Genomic DNA, 23,691 nt, shown 5'->3' on the forward strand with positions numbered 1-23,691 from the left:
ACCTGGATCGGTTTTGGAAACACTGAATGTACACTTGCTAAAGCGGCTCTTAGATTCTCTAAACCCCGCTTTTTATCCACCTCATTAGTGCCCACCTTTGATACTAACTGTGCAATATACCGCACTGAGTCTCCCACATCACCAAACACCAAGTCTTTAGGCGTGTTATTATTTCTCTCCGAAGGCTTGACACGTTTGGTTTTGGTCAGTGTCTTAACAGCCGTCTCCGATGCAGTCACCACCTTAGGGTCCGACGTTTCCACCACACTTTTTTCACCGCTCGTCGATACAGCTGCTGTGTGAAAAACGCCACATATGTGGCACATCCTTACACAAAGAGCTGCGGGTGAATGGAACAAGTTACCCGGACATGTTGTTACACCGGTTTCCTTTAAGACTGTGGTGGTGCTACTGGTATGGCGGCATGGTTAACGGCATACAGACCCCTGGCACAGACCACTTGTGTCAGGGGTCTGTATGCCGTTCCCAAAATCCACCTGCTGGATTTTGGCAACTTCAGGACGAGTGGGAATTTTCTCCTATCTGTCAATTCTGTTTTGTTTTGGAGACTCTTGGCTGCCTATGTTGAACAGTGCAGCGTGAAGGAAACATTTTCCAAAACTGTGTCAACTCAAAAGTTGTAAGAAAACCTCTCCAGCTGCTTTAACTCTCTTCATTTTTGTCATTTAATGTGACACTCGATGTATAACTGGAGCCTCACATATGCAAATGGTGAGGCTCCAGATCGACACCCAGTTCGACACCACTTTACAGTATATGACAAAAGCATGGCAGACTGTGCCGGACCGGCAGATAACTTCTGCTTATTTTTACCATATTAAACATTGGAAATCCAACCACTTGCATTTGTGACACTTGATTTTGGCTCCACCTAAGACACTCTTAAATCTTCAAACACTTTTCTCTTCTCCCGCAACACTCTTGTCTGTCGGCACTATGTGGCTGCGTTGCATGACAACCCATCTCACCACGGAAAGGAACCTAACAGCTTTGGTAAGAGAGGAGAAAAGGACCTGGCCTGTACGGGGCTCAAACCCGTGACCTTGGCGTTATTAGCACCACGCTCTAACCAGCTGAGCTAACCGGCCTCACGACATCAATCCTCTCTGTGCTGCAAAAAATCGATCTCAGGGAATTTCTTTTGCCCTCCTTTGAATAGAAAGCCGTGTAATTCAGTGTATGGGCTTTCTCGTGCAGTTTCATGGTTCTTGTAACCCAAATCCTACACTGGCCTGAAGTGCCCCCCCATTTCACAGCATTTTTCAGCTGATTTAAAATGTACCTAAAGGAGAAGCATTATTGAAGACCATCAATTACCAAGAGCTTTTGTCAAAGGTTTTGGTGGTCATTTTTAATGACCACAGAGCGCTGTGACCTCGGTTTTACATCTCATCCAAAAGACAGCGCCCTTTTACAACACAGCATCTCCGTCACTATACTGGGGCATTAGGACCCGCACAGACCTCAGGGTGAGTGCCCCCCCGCCGACACCATTAACACCGCTTCCAGCTGGAAGCTTTGTTTTTCCCTGTAGCTCACCCTCATTCGGGTACTGACCTGGCTCGCACCTACTTAGCTTCAGTGGGTTTGCAGTTGCGAGTTGCAAGGGGATGCAAGTGATGGAGCTGCTCGCTGCAAAAGCCACTGCATTGACCGGGAATCGAACCCGAGCCTCCCACGTGGCAGGCATGAAGTCTACCACTGAACCACCAATGCTCAGTGCCTGAGCCTTCAAAAAAGACGGTTTTTTGGTGCTCTGTGCAAAACGCGTCGACATCTGCTTCCAGCTGCAAAATGTCATTCGCGGACGCTGAAGAACTTATTTCCAAGGCAGCGGGTTTAAGCGATTGGGCGTTTTAAAACCACCAGGAACAGCAAGGAGGCGCGCTTCTTTGCTTGCGCCGGAACACACCGACTGGAGGCGGACAACGTAGTCGGCAGGATTCGAACCTGCGCGGGGAGACCCCAATGGATTTCTAGTCCATCGCCTTAACCACTCGGCCACGACTACAGCAAGCCCCACCGCCGCTGCGTTCTTGCTACAATCTTACCTGGATCGCGAGCCGCCGGCGGAAGCCTATTTCAAAGTCGTTCTCCGTTTCAAAAAAACATTTCCAAAATACAAGCCTTGCAGACAGACACGCCTCAGAGGACTTAAGGGTGGCTTCATGTCGGAATGATAAAGTCTCCCCGTCCGGACATGAAAATGCCACTTTGTTACACACAAAAAAAGAATCAACAACAGAGAAATGCCCGCAAGCATTTGAAAAGCCGCACCACTCCGCACTTGAAATAGCTCTTACATTAGTGGTAGACGCAGGAATCGCCTTTTTATTTACGCTCTTACCAACGCGATGGAAAGCAAAACAAAGCAAAGCAGAGCAAAACAAAACGAACAAACGAAAACCCTCACGTCCCGAACTTGCATATAACGCCGTTACGTGCCCAAGCGGTATTGTACGTCATCCTAGCACTGCACCCCGAGGCGTACGGTATATGGGAACGAGCACACGCCACGAATCGTCTCGAATCGCTCCCTACAGCTGTAAGGCGCCTTAAAGCATGCACCCCCAATATTCTTCTTTGCGCATCTGTGAAAGGTAAACTCTTGAGCAAACTCTGAACCAGCTCTAAGGAAACTAATCCGATTAGACGTTACTTTGACTCATCCTTTAAGGGACCCTTGTTAATTGGAGAAATCAATGATTTCGAATGAATTCTGTATGCGTTAAAAGACAGCTATACACAGAAAACATGCAGGACACTGCTCATGATGTTTCCCGAGCCGAAACACAGTGCGTTTTTCCAAGCCATTTGACAAAGCCCGCCCACTGAAAACTGCAGCAGATCGTGTAAAGGCGTTCAACTTTGTAACTACTGCACGCACAGGAAGCAGAATAAATTCCTCTTTTCAAACTGTCAAAGGTTTGCTGCAGGACATCGCACAATCTCTTTTGAATGGGGACAAACGATTTCTTATGGGGCGCAGTAAGTACAGACGTTTATAAAGCTCCACTCATGCCGACGATGCAGCATGAAGAAGTGCAACCTAACGTTTGACAGACAAAAGCCGGGCGCCGCCACGAGCAATATGAAATCAAACTGACAGCACACGGCGTTTCGCGCTGACTCAAAAGTGATCTCGACAGACGATGTTCTCTGCATAAAGCTGAAAGAGCTAAAGAGCGTTTCTGTTGAGACGTAACCCAGTGGGCAAAAGACGTATAATATACGTCTAATAAACGCATATCTTAGACGTCTAAATGTGGTCTACAATTCGTCTAGAATGAAATTCTAATATACGTCTAAAGTTAAACGTCAATTATACGTCTATATTTAGACGTTCATTATACATAAATGGTTGGAGTTCTATTATACGGATAAATTTAGAGGACTATTATACATATATGGTTGGAGTTCCGGATAACTTTAGAGGTCTATTATACGTATATGGTTAGAGGTCTATTATACGTATAACTTTAGAGGTCTATTATACGTATATGGTTAGAGGTCTATTATACGGATAACATTAGAGGTCTATTATACGTATATGGGTAGAGGTCTATTATACATCAAAGATAGATTTTATAGGTGTAGAAACAAGTAAAACAAGCCAATGATTAGGTTTAGAAATGTATTCTGAAAATACACATTCACACCTGAAACATATGTATTTCAAATTATACATTGTATACAATCAATCAACAATCAACATATGGGCAATAATCATAAAAACACAACTAGTCTTAAACTTCAGCTACAAATTCTGGTAACATGGCAATATACAGTATAGTAATGACAAACACAAAACTAATTACATTAACACACTAACTCAAAACCACATTTTGATTCAAATATACATTTTAAAATGTACAACTTCTATATTTCCAAGAAAAAAAAATATTACAATGGAAGTTAAGACGATTTTTGTCCACTGTTTGCAAACCCTGTCTAATTGTCCTAACAGTTAGAACCAAAAACCTATTATTTTCAGAGTCCAGATCTCCTGGCCCCCTGCCTTGCATATGCATTCTTCAAGTAACACATTGCGTGCTCCTTTATTTCTTTTTCTGTTGATGTAGGGTGGGACTTCAGCACCGCAGCTAGGAGAAAATTATATAATATTACTTCCCAAATAAATGATGATTAATATCTTCTTTAGTATAATCTAAAAAATGAACGGTTTACTAAGCTCAAAGCTGAAATAAATGTATAAAATTTGGCTTGCATCATAGCAGTTGAGCAATAAAGTCTGTCCTAATTAAAGAGTACCCAAAGTTTGAAAGTACAACATAGAATAAGAATAAGAGAAACGGCAAAACGATTTTGTGTCATCTTCCCCATTCACACTATTTTATGTGCCATTTTTTTGCTTATTCACATACTATTTTAATCAAAATAATATTAAGAAAGATCTGTATGTATTCAGATAGTATTATTATTGTTCATACTTACTCGTCAAAAGAGGATATCTGAGATATTTGCGGATATACTTCTACGTTTGAAAAACGTGTCCAAAATGGTGACCAACGAATACTAGCAATGCATTGTGGTATATAACCGGAAAATATGCTGGGTTCGTATAATCAACGTCGAATTGCAACCGTAAAATCGACGACATGAATAAACGCATATATAACGTCGAAAACACATCTAACACAGTGCCTGAGGCTTTTTACTGTATGTATCGTGTGTGCCGCAACTAGGAGTATACGGCACTCTGCACAGTGTACGAAGTAAATTATTTTCGCAGTAATTAATTTATTATATTTACTATATTTATTATACACGTGTAAATTAATTGCTGCGAAAATAATTTACTTCGTACACTGTGCAGAGTGCCGTATACTCCTAGTTGCGGCACACACGATACATACAGTAAAAAGCCTCAGGCACTGTGTTAGATGTGTTTTCGACGTTATATATGCGTTTGTTAATGTCGTCAATTTTACGGTTGCAATTCGACGTTGAGGCGACGTATATATACGTATAGCCGTACGTTCGCCGTAAATATACGTATATTCGACGAATCAATGCCCACTGGGAACAAGCTCGCTTCTTTCTACCATGATGTCACCATGACCAAATCTGTCTTTAAACACCTTGCTCAGTCTCTAACGAGACTGTCAAAAATTGCTTTCGCCGATTGTATTGCAAACCGGCGGAAGCGGGGTATTGGGAAAAGTTTTCAACTAGCAATAATCACGCCTCGGCTAACCCTCACAGGCTACGATACTGCCACTGCGCAAAGCTGACGGTTGCCAGGCAACCGCGGGGATCCTATGGAAATCGTTATCAATCGTCTCATGGCATGTCGTTGCTGTAACGCTTCATATTTGTCGTCTTCTTCTAGCTTGAGGTTTTGAAGAATTTCATGACAGACAAGGGCTCCGTTGGGAACAAAGAAACCCGTTGATTCTTTTCAGCAGCAGAAATACAACCCTTTAAATACAAGATGACAGAACAATGACGAAGGGCATGCCGGGAGGAACTCATGCACTACAGAGGAAAGGGGGCGGGCACGTACAGTTCACATTCAAGCCACAAGTACTCTTCTCGGATGTTGCACAAACAAATCCTAACGTCTTGAAAGCATTGCGGGATGTTTGTGTCCCACTTCCCGTGGCTGCAGGATGACTGACACGAACGGACAAACACAATCTGTGGCGTTTAGCGTGACATAGTCTTGCAGGCATCGTGCTGTCTCACTGCAATACTATACCGCTGGAGGAAACAGTCCATCTGGCCATGAAACTCATTTGAACGTCTAGCTACAGCAACTAACAATATCATGATTTATTCAGGATGTGTGGAATCAGCACGTCCCGGAGACAGCTTCCGAAATCGTGAGCATTCTCTGGTGGTAGGGGCGTTCAAGATGGCGCTCAGGTGGGAGGTAAAGTTTAGTGGTTGAGGATTTTTTTTGAGTTTTTCATGACCTAAATGTTAATTTTTGCTTTTTTTGACTACAGAAAAATAAGGACTTAACACTACTTGTTTAAACTTCAGTTATAATTGAAAGAAAAAAAAACGATTTTTTTTAGGTTTAAGAATTTCGATATGAGTAACACTGGGAAAAGAAAAGAGAGTGCTGGGTCTTCGAAGGAGAAGTCTAAGAAACCTCAATCGTATATGTATAGCACTACAAGAAAATTGATGGCAACTAAAGGGAAAAGTGAAGCAGCTGGAGGGGACGTGGAAAGAGTGCTGGAGATGCGCTCGTACGCGAGCACTCGCAGCCCAAGTGAGACTCAGCTGCCAGAGGAAGAGCCGGAGTCCCTGCCCAGCACACCTGTGAAAACCCCGGCAGCCAAGAGAGGAAGGGGCGACCTGACGCTGGAGGAGCTCCAGACCAACATCTTCAACATGATGGCACAGAGCATGGGTGAGCTGAAGGAAGTGATTTGATCTAATACAGTCGCAATCGAAAGTCTTAAAAAGTCCATGGACTGTGTGTTTAAAGAGGTTGAAGACTTAAAGTAGGCTGGGCAAACGATTTTTAAATTTTAAAAAAAAATAAATAAATAATGAGATATAATGATGTTTTCCTGCTTAACTTAGACATTGCACGACTTTAAAACATATAAAAACAGGTTTCGAGAGTTAAAAACCACTTTTTATGCGCGAAAAATGGGTGATTTTTCTTCCTCGTGATCAGCTCAGAATCTTTGTGTACGCTGTAAGGTTTTTACTTCTTAATTAAACGTTTAAAATACACGAATTTCATAAAGACAACACACGTTTCGAAGAGAAAAAATCCCATTCTTTTCTCTTCCTGGTGTGTGAAACTGATCAGCAGGTCTTTTTTTCCCAATCAGAGGCTCTGAAAATAGCGTACCGCCCACTGCCCTCCGTCAGAGAGGGGCGCGGCACCGAGAGAGGGAGGAGGCGCGGAGCGCAGCAGTACAGAACGAACGTTCTACTGCCTGGAGCGCTTACGGCAGCGATCGCGTCTGCATTTATAACTTAGTTTTTAAAATTAATCAAGCAATATGAACCATCTCTTTTTACTTTTAAGTCACTTAATTATCATTAAACACAGCTTTCTCACCACCTAGACTACTTTTTGATACCATCCTTAGACAAAGCAGAAACGTCTTGTTCTGTCTAATGACATTACAAGTGGAAAGATTACAGATTTTAATCGTCTTTAATTTTGTTACGTTATACATTTTAGAAACGTTTCATCCATACAAACACCACAAAACTATTCTCGATTGTATTTCTGAATGGTATGTTACACTTAGTTCACTGTTTTAAATACATCTAATTAAGAAAGTTAGGTGTTAGCATAAACTATTAGCAATCAATATTAAATTTAGCACTGTAATAATTTGTTGCACTTTCCCCCGCATCTTGTAAAAATATATTTTCATTGTTCAAATATACATTAAATCTGACTATCATATAATAAGTTAAATACAAAACTAAAGAAAAAATAGGGTTAAATATAATTCAAAATATTTTGCTAACAATGTTAACTATTTATAAATAATAAATTGTATTAACTAAAGAGTAGGATGGCACAGTTGTTAGTATGCTTTTTGTTTTGTTTCTTTTTCATAAATACAACAGTAGTACCTGATGTCTCAGTGGCTTTCAAAATTAAATTTTGCATGCAAACCTGTGAACTAGAAAGATAACTAAGATATCCATCCATTTATAATGGTGGCAAAGTGGTTAGCATTGCTATCTTGGAGCACTGGGGTCCCAGGTCCCATCCTGTGTGTGTGGGGTTTGCATGTTCTCTCTGGGTTACATGGTTTTTCTCCATATGTGTGATATGACTCCCTCTTGCACTCCAAAACATACTGGTAAGTTAATTGGTTTATGGGAAAACTGGCCCTGGTGTGTGTGTGTTTGTGTCTGTCTGTCCTGTGATGGACTGGCGCTATGTCCAGGGTGTATTCTGCCTTGTGTCTGTTGCTTACTGGGATAGGCTCCAAATCCTCTGTACTGGATAAAGAGATTAGAAATGGATGGAAGTAAAGGCACTGTGTGGATTGAACTATACACAGTGTTAGAAACCCACTATGAAATGGCAGCATCTCACTGAGAATAAAATATTTTATAGTGCTGGCTTAAGTAAACAGCCTTTCCAACTCTCTTGCACATCAGTATCCATACCTAGTTATTTAAACAAATTGCCTCTAATTATAAACATCTTAATATGCTGGCTCTGTGGATCCGCATCAGCGATGTTTGCCCATTCCTTCAATTCATGTCCATCCAACACACAGTTCAATGCTAGCAACTACACAAAATCTAAAATACAATCCTCATTTCAGTATCTATGTAAACATACAGTCTGTTAACTTCATCATCTTCATCAAAAGTATGCCTAACCCCATTAGGAAGTGTTCTTGTTATCAGTGTATTCCTCAGCTATCCCAAAATTATCTTCTTACCAACATCTCTAGTTTTTTATCCTGCAATAACTCAGCCAACACTTAAATCTCGAAAAGCTGCTTGTGTTCATTTCTTTAAATCACAAATATCATGTGTAAATACTGTCCATATAATAATCTGCATTGTGGAATAATAGTTTATTTTAAAGGGAACTAGAGAAACTAAGAACTAGAGAAATCAAGAAAGGCTTTTTTTTCTAGAATTAATAAATGCACATCCTGTTCACTGGGGAAATTAAATCCACACTGAGCAATCTTCAATATGTTCAGAATATGACAGCGAGAATCCTATCAGGGATGCATTACACCTGTTTTCAAGTCCTTGCATTGGTTACCTATCAGGTTTTGAGTCAACTTCAAAATCCTCATCCTCATTCAGTACCTACAGTATATGGCTTATTATCTGTCTACTCCCCACCTTTGTCCGTCTGACTCTGGTCTTCTAGCTGTCCTCAAGAACATCTACATTCTGTGGGTGACAGGGTCTTCTCTAGCTGCACCCCAGAGCTCTCAATTTGTATTCCCAGTGATATCAGTCACGTACCCTGAGTGCATTTAAATCTAACCTCAGAACCTTTCTTTTCAGAAGACTTAGTGTCTGTATCTGCTTCATTTTCTAATTTTGGTAGCACCTCTAACTGCTTGTCTTTCTTATATGTATTTACTTTGTAATCTGTGGTCCTTTTATCTGTTTTTATATCTACTGTATTGCTTTGAGATGCCACTTTTAAAGGTGATATATAAAATAAAGTTTTTTATTATTGTTATAGAGAAACATGATCAGTTTTCCCTGGTCCAGATACTGTAAAAAGATCTAAAGCATACTAGTTTGTCACTCTTCTCATTCCCTTTGCTAAATAACTTTTCATATTAATCTGATCAATCTAACTGCCTGTTTTCTGTGCTTTCTCTATCCTGCTAGATTTGCAATTATTCTGAACATTTTCTTCTTGAAATAACTCATTTCTAAATACCTTTTTTCACTGTTAACATCTTGCAGCAAAGCTGCGACAAAATATACACTTAGCACAGTTCATCCTGCTACCAACATTGAATAACAAAATCTTAAGATTTCTATATTTATGTCTTTATTTAGTGGTTTCATTAGTGACAAAGGCTAAACTTTCTTGGAAAAATGTCTTTTATGTGTTGCAGAAAAAACTGACTTGCTTTAACAAAGTATGTTTACAAATCCTTTCACCTGGCAATCTACCTGAATGCCCAACTATCTGAGAAGCCCTCCATGAAACCATGGTTGCTATTAATTCATTTAGGGCTTATTGACAGAATTGCTGTTTTTTATGCATGCTAATTTTCTGATTCCTCACTCTGTTTCATGTTTATAGATAAGACTTTATTGATCGTGAAGGGAAATTGATGTACATGATGAACATGTTTGCATGTTCTTTTGTAACATACACCTTTTTGTGATTTTTTTTGTATATCTAAGCAAGTGTTCCTGCATCCCTCTTCTGCACTTTAGTCATGGCTTTTTTTCTGTTTGCTTATTTCAAAGCAACACCTGCTCCATTTCTAAAACTTTTTACTCATGTGCATTTTTGTATTTTTTACACCTCTAGCACTTTAACATCCTGAATTTTCATTTGCCTTAATTTGTAGAATGAACTTGAGTTTTAGCCTAAAGAAGTTTTCATTATCTTTTGTTTCTTGTCCTACAACTGTTATTATTGATCACCGAATTATTGTTCTTGACATGACTTCATTCAGCCTTTCCTGAACGTCTATGACAGGCAGAGAGAGTGCTGTTTCTGGTGCGATCTTTTGGAGCTGACATTTCACTGTTTTAAACGAACAAGAAATTAGATTGCTCATAGATCACTTATCCTATATAAACACAGCGTAATTGCCCTCCGAAAATCCTCTTTTTCTTGTTCGTTTTAGAGACCTTGATCGAAACTGATTTTAGATGTCAGAAAGGATTTCTTTTCTCTGTATTTCCTACATTGCTTTGTCGAGATTTTAACTTTATATTTAGGCTCAGATTTCAACTATAAATCGTACACTAATTAATAGCAGTAAATACTGATGTTTTGCTCCCTCTTACCACAAAAATATATATGTTTTGTAGCTGGGATGAACTTTATTTCGTACGCGTAGCTACTGCGATTTGGACACGAAGCGGTTAAAGATGGCGGCAAATCAGGCACCCAGAGAGGGGGGGGGGGGGCGTCGTCTCGCCTCCATAACTAAAATGCCAAATAGGAGTGGCTTAAGCGACATACACAGTCGTGTAACTGACAGTTTGAGGTAGCCTATCGTGTAAATTTCGCTTTGTTGCTGAGGTTAAGCTTTCGAAACTCTGCCCCAAAGTCATGTGACTGATTTTTTGCCCTGTTTCGTTGGTTAAACGCAATGATCACAAGCACCACCATGGTAACTGGGATGTGTAGTTTTTAATTCCGTTTGAATTATAACTGTACGTACTGTCTTCGTATTTGGCCAGGGCTTTAAAGAGAGGGCGCGCCAAAAATTTTCGGTGCCGTCGTCTCCGCTTTAAAGGTACCCCCGTCGCGGAAGAATTCGATCTCGGGACGTTTGCCCAGCGTACTTAAAGAGTGAAGTAAAAGTTCTTAAACAAGTAAATACCAAACAAGAAAAGCATATTAAAGAACTTGAATTGAAAGTGAACGATGTAGATAGATACCGTCGATGATGGAATTTAAAATTATTTGGAGTTAAAGAGGAACGTGATAAGGACCTTGTTGCAACAGTGAAGGGTATCTGTAAAAGGACCCTGCCGGACCAGGAGGACGTAATATCGGCCATTGACTTTGTTCACAGGCTCGGGAGAGCGAACATGTCTGGGCAAGTGCGCCCCAGATCGATTATAATACAGTTCACCAAGAGGACGGCGAGGGACATGCTGTGGCGAGCGGCGAGGGGGAATGAGTATTTGAATGGGAACAAACTGAGGTTTGCAGAGGACCTGTCTGCCGCGGACAGGAGTACCAGGAACCAGCTGTGGCCCCAGGTTGAAGCTGCCAGAAGAGAGGGGAGGAGAGCCTACTTTGTGGGAGCGAGGGCCTTTGTGGACGGGAAGGAGATTTGCTCCCAGTGACTGCTCAGTTAATGATTATGTTTGGTTATATTTGTTATACCAGTATATACTAGTGTTTCTTTAGTGTTAGTTTGGAATGGTGTAGTTAAGTGTTAAGGACTGTTATAGTTCTGGTTCTTTGAAAAACTCAATAGTTTAGACAGTCTTAGAGTTAGTTATTTGCTTTTGTGTATGTCTTTTTCATGAATGCCAGAGGTACTCGAAATGTTGTTAAAAGAAAAACTGTGTGCTGAGTTTTATTTTTTACAGGAAACGCATGCATGTTGAAACTAAAGTTTATAAATAATTGAGAAATATTAAAGCAAGGAAAATATGATACGTGTAAAATATACAATTTGATCACATAATTACTTAATTACCTCTGGTAGTTAAATGCTTTTTTCTGCTGCGTTTTTTTTCTCTTGTACATGACTCTGATCCTCTTGTTGTATTTGTATTTGTAAATTCTGTTTAATAAAAAAAAAATTAAAAAAAGCATTCTCTGGTGGTGTCCTGCAGGCTTCCTGTGGGTGTGCGTTGGTGGTATAGTGGTGAGCATAGCTGCCTTCCAAGCAGTTGACCCGGGTTCGATTCCCGGCCAACGCAGTGGCGAATGTTTTCAAATGCTGTCATGAGCCTTGGATTGTGACTAGCAAAGTGAAGCCTTTTGAAAGAGCTAAAGCACTGAAAAACGGAATTGAAGGAGAATCTTACAGGGGATTCTGAGCGGTGTCTGCAAACACGCAGTCCGATACAGGTGCTGAAAGCTTGAGCTACTCTCAATGTCATGCTGCTTTTCCCCGGAGTAAATCTGTTACATTGAAAGAATGCTTCTCGCAGGTTCAAAAAGGGACCCTTGTTAATTGGAGAAATCAATGATTTTGAATGAATTCTGTATGCGTTAAAAGACAGCTATACACAGAAAACATGCAGGACACAGCTCATGATGTTTCCCGAGCTGAAACACAGTGCGTTTTTTCAAGCTATCTGACAAAGCCCGCCCACTGAAAACTGCGGCAGATCGTGTAAAGACGTTCAACTTTGTAACTACTGCACGCACAGGAAGCAGAATAAATTCCTCTTTTCAAACTGTCAAAGGTTTGCTTTACGAACGCCGCAGGACATCGCACAATCTCTTTTGAACAGGGACAAACGATTTCTTATGGGGCGCAGTAAGTACTGTTACTGTCACTGCTCGATACCGACGTTGGCCTACTATACCATGTTCAGCCACTGCTAGAAAATGTACAGCTCTAGCACCGGAGCAAACAACAGGAGGGCCGACGTCGAACAGGCATACGTGTCAGTCATGGAGACCGATGAGAATGGGATTCGAACCCATGCCTGCAGAGCACAATGGATTAGCAGTCCATCACCTTAACCACTCAGCCACCTTGTCGACAAAACTGGGCTGTCCGGACATGGGTTGGCGCGCTCCAGATGATCTTTTTCTTTTTTTCCCCACGTACTCGAGGGTCATTTTCCTGTTCCACATGTGATTTCAACATTTTCCTTGGGAGATGTCAAGCCAGCAAGCCACTGCTGTGGTTCACTGGCCAGTGTGGAGTTCAGTGGCCCTGTTGTACACAGAAAGCACATTGAGCTCCTTGGACATCAAAAGTTCCAGATAAAAGCCATTTGTCATCCTTTCTCTTGGTGTTGATGTTGCTATTGTATGTAAAGGTGGCAACTTGCTCAGCGAGCAGGCGGAGCACACACCGAATGCAGATGTGTCTGAGTGGTGTGTCCAAGTGGCTGCAAAAGGACAGTGCTCCCGGGGCACCGTGGCTTAGTTGGTTAAAGCACCTGCCTAGTAAACAGGAGATCCTGGATTCAAATCCCAGCAGTGCCTTCTTTGTTCTGTCTTCTCAAACAGAACTGGTCCTTCCAGACAACCACCTACGGCTAGACTTGCAAATATTCATTTCCTGTCTTTAACGCGACTTGTTTTTCTTAAAATGGATGCAACTTGCAAAACATGAAATACAAACCTTGCTAATCAGCGCTAGCGGCTGGCAAAAAAAAAAGAAGTCAGCAATGTTTTTTTTCTTTAACCTTAACCCTGCTAATGGAGAAGAGTTAAATGACCGAGTCTATGCAGCTTAAACGGTGCGCAAGTCGGGTTCTTAGCTGAAAGGGTGGTAAATCACGCTCACCCCAGTCCTTAATCTTTTAAAGAGGATACAAAATTGAACCTAGTCGCCACATCACATACATCCTGTTCAATGATAAAAAGGTAACATCTATCCTCGCTCCAGAGTAAATCTCATGTTGAGGGCATCTTTTTTTTTCACTTTACCGTGAGTCGGGCTCGGCTGCACAGAGGAGAGAGCAGAGCAATGAGGTCACGGGGACAGGGGAGTCACACGCTGGCGGTTTGAATACGCGGAAGATCACTGAGGGATCCACAGTATGTGGACCCTCCGTGCGCCATCAGTCCGCACTCCGGACTCTGAATCCTGCCATCCGAGTTACGATCTCGGCGGAACCTGAGGCGCAGTTCCTTCTTAAAACGTAATCTGGTGAGCATTTCTAGAATCGCACTTGTATAGATACAACTATACAAGTACGATTAGTACGAAATCAGTAGGCAACTGCCCTCTTGATTTTGGATTTAATTTCTTTATTACAGGGGCGCTTTTATGAAGACAGAGTCATGTTCAGGTACTTTGCTTGATGGAGGAAGCTCATTTCGGACTCTGTGATCTGCTCACCTGGAAAGGTCTGCTGTACTACTACAAGAGAGAAGTAGAGTCTGGAAGAAGGGACAATTTTATGATGCTTTGGAAGATAATGTTTTTTTTTTCTTATACTGAAAATGAAAAGTAGTTGTTTCTATATGGACTCAGTCTTTGGAATTTGTATATTTATATATTTCAGTGAACCCTCAGCCATTCCTTCTGTATTGTAATTCAATTTCTCTTTTAAAATTCCTTCCCCACTTCTAGGACCTGCAGTTGCTGAACTCCACAATGGCTTCTATTGGAAAGTCTGTGACTGAGACCAAGTAAGTGTTCAATTTTTTATGAAACCATTATTTATTTTGGAGCAATGAGCAATTCTTATATAAATGCAATAAAATCATTATGCTCAAACTATGAGAGAGAATTTTAAGGATAATTTAATAAATCAGTCTTAGCTTGTTTCTATACACAGATGGTATTATTTATTTTCAAAGGAAACCCGCGAGGATTCCCCTGGTGTGCAAGATGTGCCTGAATACTTTTGATCAGCTTCCTGCTCATTTGAAGAGGGCGTTTATGAAGCACGCCACGGCAGAAGAGATCAGGATGGCCTCTCAACAGGCGAGGGAGGACATGATGAATCACCTGAAGAACGGGGTCATCGTGGATTACCACAGAATAGAGATCAAAGGACACTTTGTGGGCTTAAAATACAAAGAAAATCATGTTCTATGGTACAAGATAAATACAAAACTTAAGCTTTTATTTTAATTAGATTTGTTTATAAAGCATAAGCAATAATTTATTACATTAATATATGTGAAAATAACATTTTAGCATCATATTATTACATACAGGTCTCTAGCTTCAACACAGTGATATATATATATATGCTCAGTGATTTATTGGTACATGCCCAGGTCAATAATCAGAATGAGGATTTATTTCCAGACGGGCTACAGGTAGTGTTGTGAAATACTTCAACACACTGGATCGCAGATTTAGACCCCCTGCACTCTTACTCCTTAAAAACCAAAGAAATGAAGATATGTAGCAATCACATTGTAACAGGGGTGACAGTGACTTAATGCTTATACTAGTGGACTTCTGGTACCTTTAGGGTAAGGTGTTCCCTGAAGGGCTCTCAAACCCTGCATTTCAGATGCCTAGCTGTATCGCTGATGTGTTGCACCTCAGAATCACTTTTAAACCTTACCTCTGGTATCTTTAATCCCTATTGCTCAACGCATGGTGAAAGTATTGCATAATTGTGTCTGAAAATGAGCAATGGGCACCTGAGAGACTCATTTGCCTGTTTCACAAATGATCACATTTGACTAGAGATTCTGTTTGGGATTCAGTTGTGCATTCCGACAGCAATCCCTTTCAAAAAACGATACATTCTGGATGAGGTCAAAGGTGCAGGAACACTGTATTTAGGATGTGTTTGCACTTATTCTGTGTCTCTAGCTTCAACACAGCGATATATGTATATGCTCACTGATTTTTTGGTACATGCCCAGGGCAATAATCATTATGAGGATTTATTTCCAGATGTGCTAGGGGTAGTGTTGTGAAATACTTCAACACACTGGATCGCAGGCTTAAACCCCCTGCACTCTTACTCCTTAAAAACTAACAAATGCAGATATCTAGCAATCATATTGTAGCAGACACTCATTTGCCTGTTTCACAAATGATCATATTTTACTAGAGATTATCTTTGGGATACGGATGTGCATTCTGACAGCAATCTCTTCCAAAAAATGATTTTACCTTATCGCGGCTTTGCCCTACTTGCCCCTTTGGACAATATCTCCATCTTGTGGTCGTTGTTGGTAATGTCTAGACAATACCTCCATCTTGTGGTCGTTGTTGGTAATGTCTTCTTATGCCATTTTTTTATTTCAATTCTCTATTAGTTGATTCTAGAATCTCTACAATGAAGTTGAAAACATCAGTTTTATAGCAGACAATATGACATTATTTATAGTCCAATTAGAAACTTATTACCCTGTTTTTAACATAATAACAAATTAAAATTGATTAAAACTAAGTTTGGAACACCAGGGAACATAACAAATGATTTTTAGGAAAACCATGAGGTTCTCTGTGCCCGATGCCTGCAAGGAGAGAAAGCTAGAATCCTTTGATTTTTTCAAAATTTGAAAATAAACATCATATAACAACAGCTTTCATTCCTAGGAGTAAAAAATAACCATTTCTGAAGACATAGTAGTTTCTAAAACACTACAATAAAGTTAAAAACATCAGTTTTATATTACATTATTTTTAGTGAAATCAGTCATTTATTACACTATTTTTAATATAATCTCTAAGTAAAAGTGATTAGAATTAAGTTTGGAACAACAAGGAACACAAAAAAAAAGATTTTAAGGAAAAAAATGATGTCTTCTGTGCCAGGTGCCTGCAAGGGGAGAAAGCTAGAATCCTACCCAGGCTCCTGGAGCTCTGTCCTGGCTAAAGGAGGGCGAATCCATCCCATTCAAAGCTCCATGAAAAAATGATATTTTTAAATCTGAAAAAAAACATTATAGAACAACATCTCTTGGTCCACAGAGTGCAAAAATCCAACTTTGAAGAAAATCCATTGACTGATCCCCGAATCCTGAAGTTTCTTCGCATGATATCGGGCTTGCAACCACTTTCTGGAAAATGAAAAATGCCAAAAATGAAAAAAAAGTTATCAATTCTAGAGCCTAAGAGGAAAATAAGACAAATGTATATCTCCAAATAATTTTATGTGCTTCAGAAGAGCCCAGGAAAGTTTTTTGCATACATGAAACCACGCCCGTTTGCACGTAAGCAGACATGGTTGCACACACGACTGCATGAAAGCACGCGTGCATGCAAAATCATCCTGTTAAGCATTTGAAAAGCCGCACCACGGCGCACTTGAAATAGCTCTTACATTAGTGGTAGACGCAGGAATCGCCTTTTTATTTACGCTCTTACCGACGCGATGGAAAGCAAAACAAAGCAAAGCAGAGCAAAATAAAATGAACAAACGAAAACCCTCACGTCCCGCACTTGCATATAAAGCCGTTACGTGCCCAAGCGGTATTGTACATCATCCTAGCACTGCACCCCAGGGCGTACGGTATATGGGAACGAGCACACGCCACGAATCGTCTCGAATCACTCCCTACAGCTGTAAGGCGCCTTGAAGCGTGCACCCCCAACATTCTTCTTTGCGCATCTGTGAAAGGTAAACTCTTGAGCAAACTCTGAACCAGCTCTAAGGAAACTAATCCGATTAGACGTTACTTTGACTCATCCTTTAAGTGACCTTTGTTAATTGGAGAAATCAATGATTTCGAATGAATTCTGTATGCGTTAAAAGACAGCTATACACAGAAAACATGCAGGAAACTGCTCATGATGTTTCCCGAGCCGAAACACAGTGCGTTTTTCCAAGCCATCTGACAAAGCCCGCCCACTGAAAACTGCAGCAGATCGTGCAAAGACGTTCAACTTTGTAACTACTGCACGCACAGGAAGCAGAATAAATTCCTCTTTTCAAACTGTCAAAGGTTTGCTTTGCGAACGCTGCAGGACATCGCACAATCTCTTTTGAACGGGGACAAACGATTTCTTTTGAGGCGCACTAAGTACAGACGTTTAAAAAGCTCCACTCTTGCCGACCATGCAGCATGAAGAAGCGCAACCTAACGTTTGCATTCCTAGCACTGTTGCAACCTAGCACTGTTGCATTCCGCGCATCAGTAGCTAAGAGAATATCATTTAAGGCTCTTGTTAATGCTGTTTCAGAAACCAGACTGAAATTTCTCAAGTATATTATTTGAATCCAGATACGATTGACGTTGGGCAACAACTATTCTCTCAAAACTTTTAGATTGAAATGGGACCTTTGAGACAGGCCTGTAGTTGTTAAGAACTTGTGGATCCAAATTTGACTTCTTAAGGAGCGGTCTAACAACCGCTACCTTAAATTGATCAGGTACAACGCCTGACGCAAGCGATGCATTCATCATACTAATTATAGGTCCTGCCAGTCCTTCGGGGGAATCTTTGACTAGCTGAGTGGGTATGGGATCTAGCGAACAGGTGGTTGACTTTGTCTTACGTCTGTGTCCATGAGTCCACCATAAGAAGAAATCTGAACAGGAGTGGTGATCATGCGAGGTCACCACGGAGGAAACCACTGCTCTCCCCCCAAAAAAAACCACCACTGCCCCTCTCAAGTTTGCTAAAGACCACATGGATGTTCCACAGCAACTCCTGGAACAATGTTCTGTGGACAGACGTGACAAAAGTTGAACTTGTTCAACTCAAAATCAAAGGATTCTAGCTTTCTCCCCTTGCAGGCATTGGACACAGAGAACCTCATGGTTTTCCTAAAAATCATTTGTTATGTTCCCTGGTGCAAAATCATCCTGTTAAGCATTTGAAAAGCCGCACCACGGCGCACTTGAAATAGCTCTTACATTAGTGGTCGACGCAGGAATCGCCTTTTTATTTACGCTCTTACCAACGCGATGGAAAGCAAAACAAAGCAAAGCAGAGCAAAACAAAACGAACAATAAGATCTGTTAGGTTTACATGCATATTTTATGTATTAATAAATGTATCCTCGTGTATTAGTACCTGTGTGTGCGCGTTGTTTGAGTTATGTCACATGGTTGGATTCTAAAGCCATCAAAAGAATCAACTTTGTGATTTACTGCTACAATTAATAATTGTCTCAGTAAATGCCCAAACCCTACAGAACTGGTGCCTTCAGAGAGCCACTACATTTAATTTTGCTATGGCAACATTACATATTTGGCGTCCCTGAGCCGGTTTTCTTACATGTGAAAATAACATTTTAGCATCATATTATTACATACAGGTCTCTAGCTTCAACACAGTGATATATATATATACTCAGTGATTTATTGGTACATGCCCAGGTCAATAATCAGAATGAGGATTTATTTCCAGACGGGCTACAGGTAGTGTTGTGAAATACTTCAACACACTGGATCGCAGATTTAGACCCCCTGCACTCTTACTCCTTATAAACCAAAGAAATGAAGATATGTAGCAATCACATTGCAACAGGGCTGACAGTGACTTAATGCTTATACTAGTGGACTTCTGGTACCTTTAGGGTACGGTGTTCCCTGAAGGGCTCTCAAACCCCGCATTTCAGATGCCTAGCTGTTTCGCTGATGTGTTGCACCTCAGAATCACTTTTAAACCTTACCTCTGGTATCTTTAATCCCTATTGCTCAACGCATGGTGAAAGTATTGCATAAATGTGTCTGAAAATGAGCAATGGGCACCTGAGAGACTCATTTGCCTGTTTCACAAATGATCATATTTGACTAGAGATTCTGTTTGGGATCCGGATGTGCATTCTGACAGCAATCTCCTTATCGCGGCTTTGCCCTTCTTGCCTCTTTGGACAATATCTCCATCTTGTGGTCGTTGTTGGTAATGTCTAGACAATATCTCCATCTTGTGGTCGTTGTTGGTAATGTCTAGACAACATCTCCATCTTGTGGTCGTTATTGGTAATGTCTTCTTATGCCCTTTTTTATTTTAATTCTCTATTAGTTGATTCTAGAATCTCTACAATGGAGATGAAAACATCAGTTTTATAGCAGACAATATGACATTATTTATAGTCCAATTAGAAACTTATTACCCTGTTTTTAACATAATAACAAATTAAAATTGATTAAAACTAAGTTTGGAACACCAGGGAACATAACAAATGATTTTTAGGAAAACCATGAGGTTCTCTGTGTCCAATGCCTGCAAGGGGAGAAAGCTAGAATCCTTTGATTTTGAGTTGAACAAGTTCAACTTTTGTCACGTCTGTCCACAGAACATTGTTCCAGGAGTTGCTGTGGAACATCCATGTGGTCTTTAGCAAACTTGAGAGGGGCAGTGGTGGTTTTTTTTGGGGGGAGAGCAGTGGTTTCCTCCGTGGTGACCTCGCATGATCACCACTCCTGTTCAGATTTCTTCTTATGGTGGACTCATGGACACAGACGTAAGACAAAGTCAACCACCTGTTCGCTAGATCCCATACCCACTCAGCTAGTCAAAGATTCCCCCGAAGGACTGGCAGGACCTATAATTAGTATGATGAATGCATCGCTTGCGTCAGGCGTTGTACCTGATCAATTTAAGGTAGCGGTTGTTAGACCGCTCCTTAAGAAGTCAAATTTGGATCCACAAGTTCTTAACAACTACAGGCCTGTCTCAAAGGTCCCATTTCAATCTAAAAGTTTTGAGAGAATAGTTGTTGCCCAACGTCAATCGTATCTGGATTCAAATAATATACTTGAGAAATTTCAGTCTGGTTTCTGAAACAGCATTAACAAGAGCCTTAAATGATATTCTCTTAGCTACTGATGCGCGGAATGCAACAGTGCTAGGTTGCAACAGTGCTAGGAATGCAAACGTTAGGTTGCGCTTCTTCATGCTGCATGGTCGGCAAGAGTGGAGCTTTTTAAACGTCTGTACTTAGTGCGCCTCAAAAGAAATCGTTTGTCCCCGTTCAAAAGAGATTGTGCGATGTCCTGCAGCGTTCGCAAAGCAAACCTTTGACAGTTTGAAAAGAGGAATTTATTCTGCTTCCTGTGCGTGCAGTAGTTACAAAGTTGAACGTCTTTGCACGATCTGCTGCAGTTTTCAGTGGGCGGGCTTTGTCAGATGGCTTGGAAAAACGCACTGTGTTTCGGCTCGGGAAACATCATGAGCAGTTTCCTGCATGTTTTCTGTGTATAGCTGTCTTTTAACGCATACAGAATTCATTCGAAATCATTGATTTCTCCAATTAACAAAGGTCACTTAAAGGATGAGTCAAAGTAACGTCTAATCGGATTAGTTTCCTTAGAGCTGGTTCAGAGTTTGCTCAAGAGTTTACCTTTCACAGATGCGCAAAGAAGAATGTTGGGGGTGCACGCTTCAAGGCGCCTTACAGCTGTAGGGAGTGATTCGAGACGATTCGTGGCGTGTGCTCGTTCCCATATACCGTACGCCCTGGGGTGCAGTGCTAGGATGATGTACAATACCGCTTGGGCACGTAACGGCTTTATATGCAAGTGCGGGACGTGAGGGTTTTCGTTTGTTCATTTTATTTTGCTCTGCTTTGCTTTGTTTTGCTTTCCATCGCGTCGGTAAGAGCGTAAATAAAAAGGCGATTCCTGCGTCTACCACTAATGTAAGAGCTATTTCAAGTGCGCCGTGGTGCGGCTTTTCAAATGCTTAACAGGATGATTTTGCATGCACGCGTGCTTTCATGCAGTCGTGTGTGCAACCATGTCTGCTTACGTGCAAACGGGCGTGGTTTCATGTATGCAAAAAACTTTCCTGGGCTCTTCTGAAGCACATAAAATTATTTGGAGATATACATTTGTCTTATTTTCCTCTTAGGCTCTAGAATTGATAACTTTTTTTTCATTTTTGGCATTTTTCATTTTCCAGAAAGTGGTTGCAAGCCCGATATCATGCGAAGAAACTTCAGGATTCGGGGATCAGTCAATGGATTTTCTTCAAAGTTGGATTTTTGCACTCTGTGGACCAAGAGATGTTGTTCTATAATGTTTTTTTTCAGATTTAAAAATATCATTTTTTCATGGAGCTTTGAAGGGGATGGATTCACCCTCCTTTACCCAGGACAGAGCTCCAGGAGCCTGGGTAGGATTCTAGCTTTCTCCCCTTGCAGGCACCTGGCACAGAAGACATCATTTTTTTCCTTAAAATCTTTTTTTTTTTTTGTGTTCCTTGTTGTTCCAAACTTAATTTTAATCACTTTTAATTAGAGATTTTATTAAAAATAGTGCAATAAATGACTAATTTCACAAAAAATAATGTAATATAAAACGGATGTTTTCAACTTTATTGTAGTGTTTTAGAAACTACTATGTCTTCAAAAATGGTTATTTTTCACTCCTAGGAATGAAAGCTGTTGTTATATCATGTTTATTTTTTCAAATTTTAAATGATCATTTTTTCATGGAGCTTTGAAGGGGATGGATTCACCCTCCTTTAGCCAGGACAGAGCTCCAGGAGCCTGGGTAGGATTCTAGCTTTCTCCCCTTGCAGGACCTGGCACAGAAGACATCATTTTTTTTCCTTAAAATCTTTTTTTTTTGTGTTCCTTGTTGCTCCAAACTTAATTCTATTCACTTTTAATTAGAGATTATATTAAAAATAGTGCAATAAATGACTAATTTCACTAAAAATACTAAAAGTAATATAAAACGGATGTTTTTAACTTTATTGTAGTGTTTTAGAAACTAATATGTCTTCAAAAATGGTTGTTTTTCACTCCTAGGAATGAAAGCTGTTGTTATATGATGTTTATTTTCAAATTTTGAAAAAGCAAAGGATTCTAGCTTTCTCCCCTTGCAGGCATTGGACACAGAGAACCTCATGGTTTTCCTAAAAATCATTTTTTATGTTCCCTGGTGTTCCAAACTTAGTTTTAATCAATTTTAATTTGTTATGTTACAAACAGGGTAATAAAGTCTTAATTGGACTATAACTAATGTCATATTGTCTGCTACAAAACTGATATTTTCAGCTCTATTGTAGAGATTCTAGAATCAACTAATAAAGAATTGAAATAAAAAAAGGGCATAAGAAGACATTACCAACAACGACCACATGATGGAGATATTGTCTAGACATTACCAACAATGACCACAAGATGGAGATATTGTCCAAAGAGGCAAGAGGGGCAAAGCTGCGATAAGGTAAAATCATTTTTTGAAAGAGATTGTTGTCAGAATGCACATCCGTATCCCAAACAGAATCTCTAGTAAAATATGATCATTTGTGAAACAGGCAAATGAGTGTCCGCTACAATATGATTGCTACATATCTGCATTTGTTGGTATTTAAGGAGTAAGAGTGCAGGTTTAAACCTGCGATCCAGTGTGTTGAAAAATTTCACAACACTACCTCTAGCACATATGGAAATAAATCCTCATAATGATTATTGCCCTGGGCATGTACCAAAAAATCAGTGAGCATATATACAGTGCCTTGCGAAAGTATTCGGCCCCCTTGAACTTTTCAACCTTTTGCCACATTTCAGGCTTCAAACATAAAGATATACATTTTTTATTTTATGTGAAGAATCACCAACAAGTGGGACACAATTGTGAAGTGGAACGAAATCTATTGGATTTTTGAAACTTTTTTAACTAATAAAAAAATGAAAAGTGGGGCGTGCAAAATTATTCGGCCCCCTTGCGTTAATACTTTGTAGAGCCACCTTTTGCTGCGATTACAGCTGCAAGTCGCTTGGGGTATGTCTCTATCAGTTTTGCACATCGAGAGACTGAAATTCTTGCCCATTCTTCCTTGCAAAACAGCTCGAGCTCAGTGAGGTTGGATGGAGAGCGTTTGTGAACAGCAGTTTTCAGCTCTTTCCACAGATTCTCGATTGGATTCAGGTCTGGACTTTGACTTGGCCATTCAAACACCTGGATACGTTTATTTGTGAACCATTCCTTTGTAGATTTTGCTGTAT

At 40.4% G+C, this 23,691-nt stretch overlaps 4 non-coding genes across 4 annotated transcripts; 1 reads left to right on the forward strand and 3 right to left on the reverse strand.

The window, feature by feature from the left end:
* Nucleotides 1-1,035: 1,035 nt before the first annotated feature.
* trnai-aau (transfer RNA isoleucine (anticodon AAU)) lies at nt 1,036-1,109 on the reverse strand. The gene has a single exon. It is a non-coding gene; the product is annotated as a tRNA-Ile (tRNA).
* Nucleotides 1,110-1,950: 841 nt separating this feature from the next.
* trnas-aga (transfer RNA serine (anticodon AGA)) lies at nt 1,951-2,032 on the reverse strand. Its single transcript has one exon. It is a non-coding gene; the product is annotated as a tRNA-Ser (tRNA).
* A 3,100-nt stretch (nt 2,033-5,132) lies between these two features.
* Nucleotides 5,133-5,274, reverse strand: LOC148633294 (U4 spliceosomal RNA). The gene has a single exon (XR_015934038.1). It is a non-coding gene; the product is annotated as a U4 spliceosomal RNA (small nuclear RNA).
* A 6,747-nt stretch (nt 5,275-12,021) lies between these two features.
* On the forward strand, nt 12,022-12,093 carry trnag-ucc (transfer RNA glycine (anticodon UCC)). Its single transcript has one exon. It is a non-coding gene; the product is annotated as a tRNA-Gly (tRNA).
* The last annotated feature ends 11,598 nt before the right edge of the window (nt 12,094-23,691 follow it).

Source organism: Lepisosteus platostomus, unplaced genomic scaffold (assembly GCF_059453375.1).
Source record: "Lepisosteus platostomus isolate fLepPlt1 unplaced genomic scaffold, fLepPlt1.hap1 Scaffold_48_H1, whole genome shotgun sequence".
Lineage (NCBI taxonomy): Eukaryota > Metazoa > Chordata > Actinopteri > Semionotiformes > Lepisosteidae > Lepisosteus > Lepisosteus platostomus.